This window comes from Hakea prostrata, chromosome 10, assembly GCF_041222555.1.
Source record: "Hakea prostrata isolate BN-2017 chromosome 10, UWA_Hpros_2, whole genome shotgun sequence".
In the NCBI taxonomy this organism is placed as follows: Eukaryota; Viridiplantae; Streptophyta; class Magnoliopsida; order Proteales; family Proteaceae; genus Hakea; species Hakea prostrata.
Window position 1 is genome coordinate 29,691,577 of NC_142609.1, and position 15,643 is coordinate 29,707,219.

The 15,643-nt window shown below is 39.9% G+C and overlaps 1 pseudogene; it reads left to right on the forward strand.

Annotated features, from left to right (window-relative positions):
- Positions 1-9,005: 9,005 nt before the first annotated feature.
- Positions 9,006-10,982, forward strand: LOC149002440 (uncharacterized; annotated as a pseudogene).
- The last annotated feature ends 4,661 nt before the right edge of the window (positions 10,983-15,643 follow it).

Genomic DNA, 15,643 nt, shown 5'->3' on the forward strand with positions numbered 1-15,643 from the left:
ATGGTGTAGCTACATATAACAAATAATTCATTGGTTGAAGTTCCAGTCTCAATTTCAAAGCAAAATCATGGGATATAAATGAGTAGGTAAAACTGAAATCAAAGAGGGTGTATGCAGTCTCATCAACAATTCTAAGCATTTCTGATATTACATTAAACCAACATAACAAATTATAAACAACAAAGAAAACATTTCAGCCATCAGTCCATTTAGTATTTCATTTCATTAAACATAAACATTACTAACTAAATTAATAACACAAACATCATACCTGCCACTACCATCTGGGAATCCTCAGCCTCTTTTTGTGTCATAGCAAAAAGTTTCCCAGAGTGCTTAGCTCTCTGCAAATCTTCAATTTCCTTTCCTTTCCTTTTTGAGATACATGGATCCCAAAATTTCCATTTTATCCTTGTTTGGGCTGCTCCCTCGAAGTGGGGTAATCTCTAGCTAAATTGTAACAACCCCTATATTTCTAACTCAAGATCCATATTACATGTCCGACATACCCGAAGGTCCAACCGAAATAACTTGTTGAGAAAACAAATTGAAGTCCATGATCCATACCCTAAACCCATGGATTTGGATTCCACCGATAAAGAATCTGCCTTACTCGAAATCAGAAGAAGAACTTGTAGAAACCCAGATGAACCAGGAAAGTCAATCACCAACTCAAGCTCAAGTTGTGATTAAAGATGTCCGGGATCAAGGTAAGGACACCCCCACATGTTGTTTAGGGTTAGGTTTGAGTTGGGGATCAACCGGTTCAGCAAAGCACCCAAGTACTGGAAAGTATAAGGGGTGGTTGCTTAAGGCGGTTAATTGATCAACCAACTGCCCCAAGCAGCCCCCTAGGTTTGCTTGCGGGAATTAAACCCTATTTTACTCCAGACCTCTATATATAGCCAACCACATCTTATTTACTTAATATTATATTTGTGGAGGCTGCTATGGATGGTTAGGAGTCAGAGAGCATGTGTTGGAAGGTGAAGGACGTGTGATTTGTGAGGAAGATCCAATCCTTTGTCAGTTTAGTGAATCAATCGGAGGTAAGTTGATATCACACTCTCTATACCTATTTTCTCTTCTCCTAAATAGTGTGAATCCTTCCTCCTTAATTCTGTGGTAATTTATTTGTGATGGTTCTATTCTCCCATCAATGATCTTAATTGGATCATGTCCGAAAACGGATCCTTAAGTCCAAATAAAGGATTGATCTAATTGAAGGAGATGATGTGGTTACTAAATCATTTAATTTTAGGTTTTTAATTTGTGCTTACGTTGTAGGCTCTGTATAAACGAAATTCGGATATTTAGGGCATCCTGAAATTGGATTAAAATTGGGAGTTCAAAATTAGGAATTTGGGACTTGAGATGTTGTCTGTCATACGGGCGGTCGATTGCCCAACCAACCACCATAAGCGACCGTCTAAGTCACAGTTATCCCGTCAAGTTGGTTGTTGCTCTGTTTTTACTCCTATCTTTATTGTATTTTTATAACCCTATTCTAGGTAGTCTCTAAAGTTCTATGGACTTTCTAATTGTGAGGTTCGGTTGCAATTACAGTGATTTTTACGCTTCTACAGGTAAGGATACTTTCTTGCATATATGTGTTGACATGATCTATATTGAATTCCTGTATCATTGAATGCATTTGTGTTATTGTAACTTGTTGTAATAGTATGTTCATGTGAATCATAGTTAGTTAAATGTTGTGATGATCATTAGATATACTTAAATTACTATGGATGTTGAATACTTATTTATATGATGATGTGATGTAACTATGGTGGAGGGTATCCATATTGGGTATCCATTGCTTGGGATATCAGGGGCTATGGCATGGTACACTACTTACTGATGTCCCCAGCACTATCATGGTTGTTGGATGACATACCTAGGAGGTCTAGAATGCATGGTTAGGTACCCATACATGCTACTACCCTTTCGACAGTGATATTGAAGCCGAATGACCTATGATGTCGGTGATGTGACTGTCTCATCCTACAACGGCAACTAGTCCATGCGAAGATTCAGTGGTCCACTATTAATCATGCATTGACAGGATTGCATATGTTAGGGTTGGACTCATGGACATCCAAGGAGCGGCCGGGAGTCATGAGGGGACATGAGAGCATCCTGACACAACTTGATTTATCATGACATGGCCCAATTTGTTATGGGCCCAATGATATAATATGAGTGGGCCACACATGGCCTAGCCTAACTTAGCAAAAGTTATTAATGGGATACACTTAACCCACATTCTGAAAAGAACGGAGATTCTAGAGGACTCTTACAACTAGAAAATACCTTGTCTCTAGAAATGTCCCTAGAAATATCTAGATCTACTAGGATTTTCCTAACCATTAGATTATTGACACCTGTACATAATCATAACCATTCATTGTATCCTACTTCACCTATAAATAGGGGAGGGAATCATTTGTACAAACCATCAAACAAGTTATCAATACAAGTTCTCTCAAGGTTCTCTTTAAAGCTCTAAGCTTTCTTCTACTCTCTCTAGTTGGGTTTTTGGTTGACTTAGTGTAAGTAAGTACTAAGTGCTGGCGTGGTTGGCTTAGTCAGGAACTAAGGCCATGACGATCCGCCCAACAATATGTGGATGACCATAGGATTAGGGAATGAAGTCCAACAGAGGTAGCCAATCCGTGAGGATTCTCATTCCTAGGTAGAGAAGGATACTGAACTGAGTTGGTTGTTTCCATAGGGAAAGTATCTAGACTACATGTAGTATGTCACTGTATGATCTTGAATTGGATTAGAAACCCTGACATGCGTCAGTACTCATGCCAATGATCTTGGTGAGAGAGTGCTGACCTAAACCCTAGCCATGGTTGATTGACGAGGACTAAACCCCTTTCCCAGGATCCCAATAGAGGTAACCAGTCCGTGAGGGATTAGAGTTACTAGACCTACTCAGAGGAGGGTTGGTGTTATGTCTTAAATCAAGTCTACCATTTAGAGACTTGCATAGTTCGATTCTAGCTGCATCCATACACTTGCATATCATTTTTTATATATGTTGTGTACCATGATATAATGTCAATATGGATGTGAGATGTGTTTCCTTACTGAGTTCGTCAGAACTCATTCCTTTTTATGTGTTGAACTATATTATATAGATGAGTATATTGGATCAAAAGAAGTTCCCTGTGACTGGAATGACTCTTGTGAAGATGTTATGGAGGCATCAATGGGAAGTGGAGATGCATACCACGAAGCCACCTGCAGATGCTTGAAGTGTGCTTATAGCACCCATTTATGGTAGGAGGAGGCAGATATCACATCATTTCGAGAAGTCAGTGGAGGAAGGCTAGATGACTCCCTTCACTACAAAATTTGAAGAAAAGACCATTGCCCTTAAGGCTGCGTTTGTTTGCTGGAAAAAAAGGGGTGGGAAAGTTGTACTTGTGGGTCCCATATGTTAGTGGGGTGGGAAACAGGATAGTAAAGTGTGGAAAAGTAATGGGTAAATATATTTTTCCAGTTTCAATACTTGTTTGGTTGGATGGGGTGAGGACTTTCAAGTTTTAATACTTGTTTGGTTGAATGGGGTGGGATTGTAAAAGTAATTTAAATTAAAGATATATTATCATTATTTTTTTTCTCCCTATAGTTTACTCATATGTATATTGTGTACAGGTAAATACTCAGATGGGAGGTGGGAGGTGGGAGGTGCTCTGAGTGATGCGCTCTCTCTCTCTGTGTCTCTGCTATGCCGGTGAGTCGCCACAGCGGATCCAAGCGGATTACTCCAGCGGAAAGTGCAACGGTTGCAAGGGTGTCCGTGTCGTCTTCTTCGGTGGGCGCTCTCTCTTTCTCTCTCTCCTCTGCTCGCACTCTATTTCTCTCTCTGCTCGCTCTCTCTTTCTCTCTCTCCTCTGCGCTCTGTTTCTCTCTCTCCTCTGCTCGCACTCTATTTCTCTCTCTGCTCGCTCTCTCCTCTGCGCTCTCTTTCTCTCTCTCCTCTGTGCTCTGTTTCTCTCTCTGCTCTGCTCGCTCTCTGTTTCTCTCTCTCCTATGCGCTCTATTTCTCTCTCTCCTCTGCTCGCTCTCTGTTTCTCTCTCTCCTCTGCTCGCTCTGTTTCTCTCTCTCCCTCGCGCTCTGTTTCTCTCTCTCCTCTGCTCGCTCTCTGTTTCTCTCTCTGCTTTGCGCTCCCTCTCCTCTCGCGTTGTCTTTCTCTCTCTGCTCGCTCTGTCTTTCTCTCTCTGCTCTGCTCTGCGCTCCCTCTTTCTCTCTCTGCTCAGCCTCTGCCGCGGGCCACTTCCTCCGTCATTTTCTATCTCCACCGAAGCTCCCGCCAAAGTTGCAGATCTCCCGCCAGTCTTCTCAATTCTCCCTCATTTTTCCCTCAAAACCCCATCAAAATCGTGGGATTTTGAGAGGGCCTGGGGTGGGAAAAATGAGCCCGACAGGGATTCCACGGTGGCCAAAGTTGTCGCCTGAGTTTCCCACCCCAGGCAACCAAACAGGTAAATATTCGGGGTTTTGTGGTAATCGGGTACAACTTTCCCACCCCTTTTTACCCACCCCACTTTAACCCTGCAAACAAACGCAGCCTAAGAGAACTAAAAGAAAGAAACTAAATTAATTTAACTTTTGCTTCCGCTGAACTCTATAAATTTTGGGACATATCACTTTACTCTTTTTCTTTGATTCATTTCCTTTTGAGTTTGGACTCATGTAATTCCTTTTATTTAATTATTTGGATTATTCTTGCTATTGATTATTATTGGATGCATTTATTATCATTGATGGTAAATCGTAAATCTTGTGACTGCAAATCACACCCACGGGTTGTCAGTCAGGACCGATACCGGATAGTGGGGTGTGATAGAGGTGGTATCAGAGCCACAAGTTTACAAAGTCAATGATAGTTAATACAAATGGTAGTTGAGCAATCCGAGTCATAGATCCGGAAGTGACTCATAACACTAGAAGTGAATAATAGTTACAACCATACGCTAGAAAGTGAAACGATAAAATAAATGGATTTTTTTTTTTTTTTTTGGCATAAGTTACCATAAATAAGGTGAAACATTTTCTCATATAATGACCATCAAGAAAATCATAAAAGACAACAACTAAAAATGCAACAAGCATAATTGAATTTCATTAATAAGATAAGTTCTACATAAACTGAAGTGTGACTCACGCTTTACAAGTCAATATGGGTAGGAAATGGAAATATGGTAGTGAAATAAAAATAATAATATAAAATCCTAAAGTCAGATTGTACTGAGTCAAAATGAGCATAAATATGACTGAACTACTCCGGTGGTGGTGGTGCTGGCCTCAGCTAGTGGAGAATGTCTAAGTAATATGCTAACTAGTCGGTCTTCACTACTTGATGTTGCTCTAGGTGCTCCACCCGAGTGAGTATCTCACCTAAGATTGCACTCCGGCCCTGGAAGTTGCTAAAGTTTGTGATCTCTCTAGTGTACCCTTAGCCTCAGATGGACCCCCTATCTCGAATTGGGATGGTGGCGGTGAGTCTCCTTGATCATCATCCTCTGAGTCCTCATCCCCAACCTCGACATCCCCCACTGCATCTGCACCATGCTCTAGATCGGCTGGCAACTCCGGTGAATCAGGTCCACCCAATAAATGCATCTGAGAAACCAGTCGGTGACCAATGGTGCCACCAAAGCCTACAGGTAAAGCCTCCTCCCCCTGGAAAGTCGACCCCGTAGTGCTGGAAGATGTGAGTCAGAAGCCTTCCATAGCAAGGTTTTCACCCCCTAGATGTGTCACCCTGTATATCATGGCATTCTGAATGACGAATGCCAAGTCTATCTCATAGTGGGTGTACACTGTGAATGTCATCAAGGCCTACATGAGGGATATTTCACCCTGATGACCTGCCTTGAGTAGCAGATTCCTAGAGATAATCCTGGAGATAACGCTGCTGCAAGATGGTAGCAGCTCAATCACTAACTCGACACTGCTGTAGATGTTCCTGCATATAGTAGAAAAGACAAAAGCCCTCTCCTCCCAGTGAATAACATAGTCTAACTTTGCCCCTAGCTCGAACCATCTCCTCGTTGAGTGGATGTAGGGAACATGTACTATGTGAGCGAGAGTCCGAGTGGAGAAACAGCTGTCAGTGTCCTTCACCCTACTCTAGATAACGAGCCTAGTGTCCATGTCTCCCACTAGCTCCTCATGAAAGGTCAAGCTGCTATAGAACAACTTGACAAGCTTGGGATAGGTTGTATCATTCAAGTTTAGCATGCTACCCCACCCTACAACTGTGAACCTCTCCGCAATTTTTAACTCCTCTAACTCTCCTATAACCACGAGACAACCCAAACTCGACCCACCGATGACCAAAGTGGCCAAAGTATAGCTCCTGAGCATCCTCTGACCTGAAATAATTTGGATGCACAGGATCATGGGCTTCACCTAGACCACGTCCACAACCTCGGTCGCGAATGGGAACTCTCCTACCTCCGCAGGCAACCATCTATGTGAAATCTGAAAATTTTGAGATAAGAGGAAAATGGGAGTTAGAAATGTGTCTATGAGATGCCCACGAGTGTCTAACTGCATAATGAATAGTAGATCTATGCCTAGACATATTTAATAAAAGGAAAGATAGGGTTTTATACCAAAGAAAACCTAGAAAAATGAAGCATTGGTGAATCTTTCATCCAAACCACACAAAAAAAGGGTTTTGACGGGTAGAATACCTGTGCGGTGCAAATGGAATGCGTAGAGAGCAGATTTGTTGTCAACGGAGTCCCCAAAAATTCTTCCTTGACCTAAGACCGAAGTTCCCCAGAGCCCAAACTGTTTGGTAAAGTGTAGAATGAAAATGAGAACCAAAAACCAAATTTATTCATCTTTTTCATTGTGGATGCTTGGGCGGTCACTTATATTGGTCGATTGAACAATTGACGACCCAAAGCGACTGGTCCAGTTGTTGTTGCCTAATTTGGGTGGATTTTGGCCCTGTTTTGGGAATTTTGGATTTTGTGCTAAACTCAACCTTTTTATACTGATGTTTACCTGAAATTGAAGTATGTTTAGCATGAAGAATCATTTCCTGGACTTAACATTTCAGTGTTGTCAATTTTGAAAATTTGTAGAATGGTTCAGTTAAGGAATCACAGTGTACTAAATGGCCTGAATGAAGAAGGGAATGGTGTGAATGGCTAGGCAAATGTTGGAGAGAACTGATTAACCTCTTGCTGGTGGAAACCCTAATTTTCTGAACCCACTTGTTGTAGTCTCCATTCAGGATGTGATAAACATTTTGGGAAACATGATGCATCAACAACAGAATGAGTTCAACAATATGATGCAGGATTTTATGACTATGCAACAGACCGGGCAAGCAACTCATAATCCTCTTGGGACCTGTATTGCCGCAGTAGGCGCCAATGTTGATCGTTTTGCTTCTGGACCTCATTCGAAATTGATGGAGCATTTCATTAAACTTCAAGTCCCTGCCTTTTATGGAATCACCAAGGATGTTTTGTTTCCAAATAAGTGGAATAGAGAGATGGAGAAAGATTTCCACAACCTCAACGAAATGAAACTCAGAAGGTCCTGTGTGTTGAGCAAAGATTACAGAACGATGCAGATGCTTGGTGGAATGCTACTCGGCCAATTTTGGAAGCTTTGCATCATAACATTACTTGGGAGATTTTCAAATAAGCCTTCTACAAGAATTACTTTCCTGAGTCTGTGAGAGATGCTAAAGAGTCCGAGTTTATGGCTCTTATTTAGGAATCTAGTACAATTTTGGAGTTTCAACAACAATTTGAAGAGTTGTTCTTCTTTGCCCCTAAAGCCACAAGAAATGAACTAGAGAAGGCAAAGAAACTCTTCAAATGATTGAGGCCGTCACTAAAGACTTATCTTGCCATTCAGCCAGTAGAAGGATACGCTCAGATGGTGCAGAATACTAAGAAAGTTGAAGATAATGAGAGAGAGCACTATCAGATATAGAGATTAGTGGCGAACAAAAACAATCTAGTGGACTGTAACAAGAGATTATCTAGGCCTGCTCCATATCCTGGCACCGTATTTAGCCTAGAGGTGCTAGCTCTGGTTCGAGTTATGGATCTAGCAATGGACCGGTACATCTAGCTGCAGGAGATCAAGCTACTGGACCAGTGTATGCTAACCCCCGTCTAGCGGTGAATAATTAGAGACCTGTAGTTCCTACCTCAACATCTCCAGCAAGCGCCAAAGATGTTACTTGCTTCACTTGTGGAAAGGCAGGTCACTATTCTCGTAACTGCACTCAGCAACCTAATCCTCAAATGTTAGCTATGACAAAGCCGGCTTAGAATGCTCCTGCAGGGAAAGTTTTCTATGTCACTAGTATAAACTTGAGACTAATCATGATGTGGTAACAAGTATTATCCCAGTATCATCTATCTCTTCTTTTGTACTATGTGATACAGGCGCATCTCTTTCATTCATTGCATCTTCACTTGTGTGTCATATCCCTGTCACACTTGAGAAGCTGAAAAGGGGACTTGTTATTAGTACTCCTACCAGATCTGTTGTGAGATTAGATGAAATGGTAGAATCATGTCCAGTAACCATAGCTGATAGAAACTTGGAAGCTCGATCAGTGAAGTTGAATATGAAAGACTTCGATGTGATACTTGGGATGGATTGGCTAATGAAGCATAGAGCTATCATCTTATGTTCTGAAAGGAAAGTACTTTTTCATCCTAAAGATGCTCATCCATTTGAATATCAAGGGAATCAAGGAAAGCTGAGCAAGAAGATTGTCGCTACGACTGTGAAAGTCAGAGAATTGACTATGGATGTCGAACTACTCTCCTCTTCTATGGATGCTTCAGAAGGTGAGAAGCAGTTGTCTGATATTGAGGTAGTCAGGGATTTTGTAGATGTTTTCCCTGATGACTTGTCGGGTTTACCCCCATAGAGAGAATTAGAGTTCTCTATTGATCTAATTCCTAGAGCAGCACCAGTTTCAAAAGCCCCATATCGAATGGCTCCAACTGAGTTGAAAGAACTTCAAACCTATCTTAATGAGTTGTTTGATAAAGGGTTTACTCAACACAGTATTTCACCATGGGAAGCCCCAGTGCTATTTGTGAAGAAGAAGGATGGTAGTATGCAGATCTACATAGACTACCATGAGTTGAACAAGTTGGCAACTAAGAACAAGTATCCTCTTCCTAGGATCGATGACTTGTTTGATCAATTAAAAGATGCTATTATATTCTCAAAGATCGATCTAAGATCTGGGTATCATCAATTGAGTGTAAAGTCCAATGATATCTATAGGACGACATTTAGGACCAGATATGGGCACTATGAATTTAGAGTCATGACATTTGGTCTTACTAATGCAGTGGAAGCATTCATGGATCTGATGAACCGAGTATTTCAGGATGTCTTAGACAAATTCATTATAGTTTTCATTGATGACATTCTGATATATTCTAAGAATGAGGAAGATCACGTTGAGCACTTGAGGTTTGCCTTACAACGGCTGAGAGAAAAGAAGTTGTATACCAAATTCAGCAAATGTGACTTTGGTTGTCCAAGGTTGTCTTTCTGGGACATATTGTCTCAGCTGAAGGTATTAAAGTTGATCATGCTAAGGTGAAAGTTGTGGCAGGTTGGGACAAGCCCAAGTCGGTCACTAAGATCAGAAGTTTTCTAGGTATGCTGGTTATTATAGGTGCTTCATAGAGAATTTCTCTAGACTATCGGCCCCTATGACGAAGCTTACCAGGAAGGTAATCAAGTTTGAGTGGAGTGAAGCCTGTGAAAAGAGTTTTCAAGAACTCAAGAAGAGGTTGACTAACGCTCCAGTGTTGACTATACCAGATGACTCTGGAGGTTTGATGGTATATACCGATGCCTCTAAAGTTGGTATGGGTTGTGTTCTAATGCAACATGGAAAGGTAGTGGCTTATGCATCAAAACAGTTGAAGAATTACAAGTATAACTACCCTACTCATGATTTGGAATTAGCTGCAGTGGTTTTTGCTCTAAAGATCTAGCGTCACTATTTGTATGGTGAAAGGATGGCAATATTCACAGATCACAAGAGTCTCAAGTATTTCTTCACTCAAAAAGAATTGAATATGAGACAGCGTAGATGGCTAGAACTGGTGAAGGATTATGATTGCGATATCCAATATCATCCGGAGAAAGCTAATGTGGTTGCCAATGCTTTGAAAGAGCAATTGACAAAGTGTAGATCTGGCTTCTCTTAGTAAGCCTTTGTTATTCTCCATCATTGAACTTGGACTTGAGATTGTGCCAGAAGGTTTCGAAGCTATCTTAGCAACTATATCGGTTTGACCGAGTCTAAGGGATAGAGTCATTGCCTTGCAATTGACTGAGTTGGAACTAAAGAAGAAGATTGATTTGATTTCTTCGAAGTCTAAGGAAGTGTACTTGTTTTTAGAGAAAGAATTTGTGCTCCAGCAGTGGAAGACCTCAGGACAGAGATTTGGACTGATGCCCATTAGTCCATCTTCACCATTCATCTGGGTAGTGTAAAGATGTATCAAGATATGAAAGGATACTTCTGGTGGCCTGGTATGAGGAATGATGTGGAAGATTTCATTGCCAAGTGTGGAACTTGTCAGCAGGTGAAAGATATCAGGCAGCTTCATTTGGTCTTTTGCAACTTTTTCCTGTACCTAGTTGGAAATGGGAAGATATCGCCATGGATTTTGTTACAGGTCTACCCCGAACAAGCAAAGGGAATGACTCAGTGTGGGTGCTAGTGGGCCAAGTGACTAAATCAACTCACTTCAATCCAATGAAGATCACCTATACTATAGATAAGTTGGCAAGGCTATATGTTGATAATGTGGTGAGATTGCATGGTGTACTGGTCATCATTGTGTCAAATAGAGATCCAAGGTTCACCTCTCGTTTCTGGAATAGTTTGCAAAAAGCCTTGGGAACTTAGTTGAATTTGAGCACAATTCATCATCCGTAGACTAATGGACAATCAAAAAGGACCATTCGGATACTGGAAGACATGCTTCAGACAGGTGTTATTGACATGAGTGGTAACTGGGATGAGCACTTAGCTTTGGTGGAATTTGCATACAATAACAGTTACCATTCGACAATTAGAATGGCTCCATCTAAGGCTTTATATGGAAGAACTTGTAGGACTCCTCTCTATTGGGATGAAGTTGGGGTAAGGCGTATTCTTGGCCCTAATCTAATTGAGACCACAGGTACTATGGTGGATACAATTAGAGAAAGAATCAAGGCTAGTCTCGACAGAAGTCCTGCACGGATGGAAGAAGGTTAGATTTGGACTTTTATGTTGGAGAGCGGGCATTCTTGAATGTCTCACCTATAAAGGGTTTTATGAGATTTAATATCAAAGGGAAACTCAACCCTAGATATATTGGACCCTTCAAGATTACTGAGAAGGTTGGATAAGTTGCCTACAGGTTGGCCCTTCCTCCATCTCTAGCTGGTGTGCATGATGTATTCCTATGCTAAGTCCTTGCTATTGCATAGCAAACTCAAAACAGTTGCTCCAGCATGAACCTGAAGGTTTAAGTGCGGATTTGACCTATGATGAAGAACCGGCAGAAATTTTGGACCGAAAGGACCAATAGCTAAGAAATCGAACCATACCCCTGGTGAAACTCGAATGGAAGAATCATTCATTTGAAGAAGCATCTTGGGAAAAAGAAGATGAGATGCGAACCAAATATCCCCATTTTTTTCAGACATACAGGTATGCTGTAAATTTCGAGGATGAAATTTATTATAAGGGGACGAGGATGTAACAACCCACGTATTTTTAACCCAGGATCCACATTGTAGGTCTGAGTACCCAAAGGTCCAACCGGAATAAGTTGTTGACAAACTGGATTGAAGTCCATAATCCATACCCTAAACCCATGGACCAAGATTCCACTGATGAAGAACCTGCCTTACTGGGAATCAAAAGAAGAACTCATAGAAACCCTGATGGACTAGGAAAGTGGATCACCAATCAGAGTCAAGTTGGGATTGAAGATGTCTGGGATCAAGGTAAGGATACCCCCACATGTTGTTTAGGGTTGGGTTTGAGTTGGGGATCAACTGATTGAGCAAAGCACCCAAGTATTGGAAAGTACTAGGGGGTGGTTTCTTAAGGGGTTTATTGATCAACCAACTGCCCCTAGCGACCGCACAGGTCTGCTTGCGGGAATTAAACCCTATTTTTCTCCAGACCTCTATATATAGCCAACCACATCTTATTTACTTAATATTATGTTTGTGGAGGCTTTTGTGGACTGTTAGGAGTCAGAGAGCACGTGTTGGAAGGTGAAGGACGCGTGACTTGCAAGGAAGATCCAATCCTTTGTCAATTTAGCTAATCAACCGGAGGTAAGTTGATATCACACTCTCTGTACCTATTTTCTCTTCTCTTAAATATAGTGTGAATCCATCCTCCTTAATTATGTGGTAAGTTGTTTGTGATGGTTATATTCTCCCATCAGTGATCTTGATTGGATCATGTCCGAAAACAAATCCTTAAGTCCGAATAAAGGATTGATCTAATTGAAGGAGATGATGTGGTTACTAAATCATTTAATTTTAGGTTTTTGATTTGTGCTTATGTTGTAGGCTCTATATAAACAAAATTCGGATTTAGATCATCCTAAAATTGGATTAAAATTGGGAGATCAAAATCGGAATTTCAGACTCCAGATGTTGTCTATAATATGGGTGGTCGCTTTGGGTGGTTGATTGCCCAACCAACCGCCATAAGCGATCGACTGGGTCATAGTAGCCCAATCAAGTTGGTTGTTGCTCTGTTTTGACTCCTGTCTTTAATGTATTTTTATAACCCTATTCTAGGTAGTCTTTGAAGTTCTCTGGACTTTCTAATTGTGAGGTTCGGTTGCAATTGCAGTAATTTTTACACTTCTATAGATAAGGATACATTCTTGCATATATGTGTTGACATGATCTATATTGAATTCCTGTATCATTGAATGCATTTGTATTATTGTAACTTGCTATAGCAATATGTTCATGTGAATTATAGCTAGTTTAGGGCTTTTTCCCTTGACTTGTCACAAATTTAAAAGGCCTCTAGTCATCCCGTTTCTTTTTCTCTTTCCCTTGTGCCTTTGCCTTCTCAATGCCTTCAAATATTTGAGATCGATGCACCACATCAATATATGTCCTCAATTGAAGAATGCCCACAAACCTCTGTATATTAGCCCTAAGCCCTCATTCAAACTTTCGAGCCTTCATCTCTTGTGTTTATCATATGAGGTGCGTATTTAGAGAGCTCCTAAAATTTTCTTTCATACTCAATAATTGACATAGGGCCTTGCTTCAAATTATGTATTTAAATATCTTTTGTGTCTTAACATGTGTAGGAAAATACTTTCTATCAAATTCTTCTTTAAATATGGTCCATATAATTTCTCCATGTGTAGCCAAAAGGATAGGCTTAGTTGCCTACCACCATGCATCTACTTTACCAATAAGCATATACGTCGCACACATCAACTTTTTAGAATCTGTACATCTAATGGCATCACAAGCCTTTTCCATGTCTCTGATCCACCGCATAGCAATAGCAGGATCAGTGTTATCCCCTTTAAATTCGTCATCGTAAAATTTCTTAAATCCTTTAGGACTCATAAATTATCATCAAAATCTTCCTCAGTTCCCTTTTTCTTCTTTTATTTCTGCCTTGAGCTACTTGAGTGGCTTGATTAAATTTCCAAGTGCTCCCATAAATTTTCCAATCTTGTTGCACCACCAAGGGGTTGGATAAGCTATTGGACCTAGTGTAGGAATCCCAGCTGCTCCTATCCCCTGACTAGTTCATTTACCTTCTGCTATTGAAGCCATTTATTGTTTACCAAACAAAATTTTCATAAACTCTCTTAACTCAAGATTCATAATTCATTTCACATAATTCAACTTGATAATTGCAGAAATATCATCATATCTCAATTCTACAATTACAGTTATTCATTTTTTTCAATTTAGTCATCTTAATTTATGACATTACATAGTCAATCATTTCACTTTTTTTTCATTTTTTTTTTTTTTTCTTTTTCTCACTAGTCAAGTCCTAGATATTGTTAGTCAAACAATTGATTCTCAGGTCAGTCCATTCACTGGATCAAAATTAACTTTCTCCCAGTCTAAACCTTCTTTACTCAATTTCCTATGTCATCAGTCATTCTAGTCTACAAAATCTAGAGCTTCAATACCATCTCTGTCATGATACCAATTTTCACAAGCTTAGTGGAGCCCACATTATAGACACCCAAACGAGGCACGTGACAGTTCCTCACAGTGTCAACCTGTTAAACACCACCAAAAAAACAATGTTAAACTAAACATCTCCAAGGACAAAGACAAATAACATGTTGACAATTTGACTCATATACATATATATATATATATATACAGTCTAAAGTCCAGTTTTACTTACATTTGAGTTTTCAACTGGTACCTAGTTAACGCATGCAACCTCAAAATAAATATATACATTCCACAATCTAGTTCAACAAACATCAATTGCAAAAAAAGTTTTATATCTTCCACTTTAAAGGTGTTGTTGAATAGCAACACCCTTGCCCTTGCCATATATTTGGAGACATGTCAACATTTATGATAATAAGCTTTACGGGCTCAGTAAGCAATATACTCAACCATGTAAGCAACCAAATAAATCATCATACATCCATTTACCAAACCAAATTATTATGATATAATGCATTTTAGTTTTCTTTTCCTTTTCCTTTATTTTTTTCTTCATTTCTTATCTCTCTGTTCTCTACATTCTCTCTTTTCTCTCTCCTCTTGTCTCTTTCAGCTCTCTCTCCCCTCTTTATTTCTTCTCCTCTCTACGTCTTCTCTCCTCTTTACTTCTTCTCCTCCCTCTTCTTGTCTCTTTCAGTTCTCTCTCTCCTCTTTACTACTTCTCTCTCAGTTCTCTGGTTTTCTCCTTCTGTTCTCTTTTTCTCTTCTTTCTCTTGCCAACGTCACCTATGAGGTGGTAGGTGAAGAGGACAGGGGCTAGTAGGTGGTGCCATCTCCTCCACCCTTCTTTCTCTCTATTATCACAAATAATTAGTGGGTATCTTTATGGGTTTTTGGGCCACTTAGGGATATGAACATTTATATCTCTAATCAAAAAATTGCATTGATCATTTCTGTTATGAGGTGGTAGAGATCAATAGATGGACAGGTTACGCCTGGTTATAGGTCAAGGGTTCAAACATTATTCATCCTATAAAAAAAATTATAGGGAATTTGGAACATATTAGTATAATATTAGAAAATTATTATGATAAGATGCAAGGCATCATAATTAGAATATTCATTTAATAAGAAAATAATATTAAAATAATGACCCCAAGTTGTGAAGGAGATACTACACAATATAATAATGAGTTGCCCCTAAAATTTATACCACCTCCTAAATACAATTTATCAGGTCTCTAATCAAAGGACACCCTTGCAGTTGATGGAAGCAAGCTTATCATTCCAAAAAACAATAATCTTGAATGGAAAACCTCACATTCAACTTGTTTTCATCTCTATTTACTATTTGCAACTTCTTCTTCTTCCTATCTTAAATCCTCATAAGGTTTGGGAAATAGGGTTCATGAA